Genomic DNA, 5,000 nt, shown 5'->3' with positions numbered 1-5,000 from the left:
AGAGTTCAGTTCAGTTGAGTCCAGTTGTGTTGCAATCGATTGGTTCTGTGTTTGTACAGCTGATCACACGTCAGTCATATTTACTATAACAGTAGAAATCGACACAGTTGTTGTTTCTTTCTGCTGTGATCTCCACCAGGTCTGAGTCCAACTCTTTACTCCGGTTTGTTTTCTCCATCGAAGCATTTGAAGAAATGATTCTTTGTATTATTGCTACATGTTGCAAACATGTCGAACAATAGCAATTATATGAGAGAGAGTCATAATATGTGGAGATATGATGGTTATTATAAGACTTCCCTTCTCACATTAATGGACCTTTGGACTTGTTTTGAGGATTTACAGGAAGTTGAATGAACGTCTCTGTTGGTTTGTTCGGTGGAACTCTACAGAGCATCAGGAAGGTTCTCCTGTTTGTATAAATGATGTGAAAAGGTGTAAATGTTTTAAACATGTGCTCAGCTCTGGTGGCAGTGAGACTTCATCATTCTCCATCTGTAACATAACTTCCTGTTTGTGAAAGCTCAGTGAGGCCGATCCCGTCCAGAGACAAGTCCTCCTCCTGTCCAAGACCAGGTCAAACCTCTAGAGTCCAGCTTGAAGACCCAACAGCTTATAGTTAAAGTCCACTTTATTTTGGTAAGATTCTTTTACAACCTGGCTCTTATTTTGGTAGTTTGGGGACTTCGTGGACAAAGTGAAAAAAGTTTAAAAAGCGTAAATAGTTTTAAATAGTAACTCATGCTCAGCTTAAAGGTTGTTTTATTTAGCTTCACTAGATGAAAGTCTCTGTTCTCACATTTTAAACATTTGAACTGAAGCGACTTGATTCTGGACGGGACGGAACCTGCGGAACGTCTCCGCTTTGACAAGAACCTCGTGTCTGATACGGAGTCTTAAAATCTTTTTTGACCAAAACGTTTCCAAGAATTCCTGAGAACACAAGTTTGAATTCCCAAAACACGATTTTCAACCCCAAACAAAAGTCCCAAGTTTCCAGAACGCAAGTTCATTTTCGGGATGCAAATTAAAATGTTCAGGAATGCAAGTTCAAGTGTTTCCAGAACGCTGGAAGTTTGAACTCGTGAGTTAACGTGAGTTGGAGGAACATCGGCTGTCGTATCTCGTGTGTTTTCAGTCGACTTTGACTCATTTTAGATTCCGTCACTCGGTCTGAGATCTAAATCTCAAAAGCTCTGTATTTGCTGTCACGTTCTTGTCGAGGCGGAGACGTTTACGGCCTTTGTTTTGGCCACAAAGCGAAACCCAGTGAAGATGACATGGCACTAGTCTGTCTCAGGACCACTTCCTGGGTGTTTCATTAGAGATCCCACTGTACTTCTGGGCAGAAACTGAACCGTTGAATTAAATCAACTAAACCTTCCAGTAATTTTGGACCAATCACAGCTTCCGCCTGTTAATCAGCTGGGATCTATAATTTTTGGGGGAGGCGGATGGTCTCTTGGGTCGAGGCCGTCCGCTGTGCCCGCATGAAAACACTGAAGAATTAAAAAACGTGTACATACTGCAACCCTGTAAATAGGCAAATATTAACGGAGACTCTATTTTACATATGAGCTGAGAGCGAGACGCCAACTCAAGGAGAAATATTTGATTTGATGTTTTTTATTTGTTAAAGAGAAAGTGTACAGTGACGACGGAAAGAAAGAAATGAGGATGAATTTATGACTTTATGAATTGTACAGTTAAATCTCTTCAGTTTGGTTGTTTTGTTGTTTTCTATCTGAAGCTTGGGGTTGTTGATTTGTTTGTTTTTGTACAGAAGTGGTTGTTTACATCGATACAAGTTCTGAATTCTGTGACCGTCAGACAGACCATGTGATTGAAGCAGAGGTCTGGGGGGAGGCGGGGCCTGGAGGGATTGGTGTCGTATTACCGAATATTCATGAAAAAGTAGTTCCGACTGCTGTGATGTAACAAATAGTGTTAAAATAACATCCTGATATCGCCAGAGTATCTATAGGAAAAAGTTGTATTTTTGTTACATTAATTATTAATTATTTATTAATATTAATGTTTTTTTTTTACTAAGAACTGATAATATATGTATAAATGTATATACATATATATATATATATATATAGTCATAATCGTGGGAGGAGCCCTAATTTTACGAGAAACAAGTCGAGATTTAGTTTTCATTTTTTTAAATAAATTTGCAATGTTAATAATAATAAGTAAAGTTTTAATTTTACAAGAAAAATATGTAGTTTACTTTAATTGTGACTGAAATATAATTTAGCAAAAGTCATATTCTGGAATAAAGTCAGAATTTCACTGAAGTTGTATTTAAAAAAAAGACAGAATTAAAAGTCAGAAGTCTAAAAAAACATTTTGTTCACATAACTTTCTTACAAAATTACAACTCTATTCTTGAAATATTTAGATTTTTCTTGTAAAATCACAACTTTTCTCATAATCCTATTGTTCTAGTAGATTAACTAACCTTTCTACTAAAATTCCAGCCTTGTGTTGAAATATTAATATTTCTTCTCACAAAATGACAAAATATGATTTATATTTCCCGCTGTATGACTTAGATATCATCATCTTTTCTTGTTGTTTTTCTTAATAAGACTACTACGATCACTACCTTATAGTGATGCACTTCATGGTGCCGTTATGTTTAATTCTTTTTACAAACCTGGTGGAACACGTTTCGCTTTGTGTTTCTACTTTTGCTGTTTTATAGTTTAATTTAAATTTACTTTTTATGTTGGGTTGTAAAAAGTGAGATCTTAAGAAGCTCAAAGCAGAAACAGGTTATTTTATATTTGGTGTGAACTTTTGATTTCAGTGAATCTAACTCCGTTAAAGTATTTGTTAAAGTTTCTAAAATGGTCGTCTCCTCCAGACTCTGCTGTCACACGACAGACACTGAAATAAAAACCTCTGGACAACAAACACCGCCTGTGTTTTCATAGTTTTTACAGAATGAACAGAATGAACGGAGCCTTCTGCTTCTGATTTTAAGATGCAAACTCTTCCACATTGAAAGCAGGACAAAGAATCAGTAACAGGAGACAGCTCACAGCTGCATTCAGGGTCCAAATGTAATGCAATGTAAAATGGGGAAGAAGTGTGCGTGTGAAGGGGAGGTGTGTTTTAATTTCAGCTGATTTCCCTGGTCCCACCCCCCCCCCCCCCCGAGGACTGTAGACTGGACCAGAGCCCCTCTTGGGACGACAGCTTTCCATCCCTGATTAGGAGAAGGTTTATATTTAGGCTCAAAGACGGGGGAGGGGTGAAGGTTGGCGCTTCAGATTAAAGCTAACGTCACTTATCGTATTACAGGTGCAGGATGAGACCTTAACTTACATAACCCATTACAGCTGTTAACGTTATAGAAGTGGAGCGAAGTATAACGGACATTCCCAAATAAATGTAAATCGGTCAGAGCGGCGACCATTTTTATGCGTACCGTTGGCATTGGGACCGTTGTAGCGGGCTAACTTCTGTGAAGTCAAAGCTTCAAGTGTTAAAGCTGCATTCTCTCTAGTGTCCACCAGGGGGCGACTCCTCTGGTTGTATAGAAGTCTATGAGGAAATGACTCTACTTCTCTCTTGATTTATTACCTCAGTAAACATTGTAAACATGAGTTTATGGTCTCAATCTCTAGTTTCAAGTCTTCTTCAATACAGCATGATGTTCATTTAGTACATTATGGTCCATTTAGAGTCAAACAGACCATAAAGCAGGGGATGCTTTAGGGCGGGGCTACACGGTGATTGACAGGTCTCCACCAGAGACGTATACGGTGTCTCTACGTCACTCCTCCTCAGTCCACATATGGTCACTTCCTGTTCACTGGTTGTGAAAAATACAAGATGGCGACGGACAAAACGCCGAACTCGCAGCTTCAAAGCGTCTGTAACCAGTGTAGCATCAAAGAATGGTGGAATTACCTAGCTAGCTAAGTAGTGGGCAGTTGACTTGTTAGCCAGCGAGCCACCATGCTTTAATGCTACACAAGTTACAGGAAATAAGGCAAACAAGCCCTCCACCCTCATCCCCCGCCAGAATTACACACTCAAAGCTGCACGGCAACAGAATCAGAAGCTCTCTGATTGGATCTTTCTCACAGCAATGCTCTCTGGGACTTGTAGTTAACCGAAGCAGTTTGTTGAAATCAAACATTTTCATGATATAAATAAACAGTTCAGTCAGTAAATAATACTTTAGACAGCGACACATGAACAGACTGATGCAGCAGAGATGTGAACACCTGATATCTGAGTGAGAGAGTTTACACATGGATCAGCCAACACACACGCGCACACACACACACACACACACCGTCACATATTAACATGCAATCAGATCTGTATAAGCTTCACATGTGACTCCTGCACCACCGGTTCATCTGTCAGAGTATAACTAAGTACATTTACTGTTGATTCAACAAAACACAATCTACTAATAAATGATGATGTATTATCACAGATTAAACTACCAGCAGAATATGAGGTCAAAATGCCCCACAATAACAATTACTAGTCAATAATTATAATACAATAATATCATATTATTCCGAAATGGGCATTCTGATAGTTTACCACTTAAAAATATTCTCCTCTTCATGCAGTAAAAGTAGAGCAGAATTCTATCCTCGATAGAGTGCTCATAGAGCATCAAAAGCACTCATAGAGCATCAAAAGCACTCATAGAACATCAAAAGTACTCATATAGCATCAAAAGTACTCATAGAACATCAAAAGTACTCATAGAACATCAAAACTACTCATAGAACATCAAAAGTACTCATAGAACATCAAAAGCACTCATAGAACATCAAAAGTACTCATATAGCATCAAAAGTACTCATAGAACATCAAAACTACTCATAGAGCATCAAAAGTAATCATAGAACATCAAAAGTACTCATAGAGCATCAAAAGCACTCATAGAACATCAAAAGTACTCATATAGCATCAAAAGTACTCATAGAACATCAAAAGTACTCATAGAACATCAAAAC

The sequence above is a fragment of the Anarhichas minor genome, unplaced genomic scaffold (genome assembly GCF_050575085.1).
Source record: "Anarhichas minor isolate MPS153535 unplaced genomic scaffold, ASM5057508v1 ptg000077l, whole genome shotgun sequence".
In the NCBI taxonomy this organism is placed as follows: Eukaryota; Metazoa; Chordata; class Actinopteri; order Perciformes; family Anarhichadidae; genus Anarhichas; species Anarhichas minor.
Note: the sequence above shows the minus strand (reverse complement) of the source record.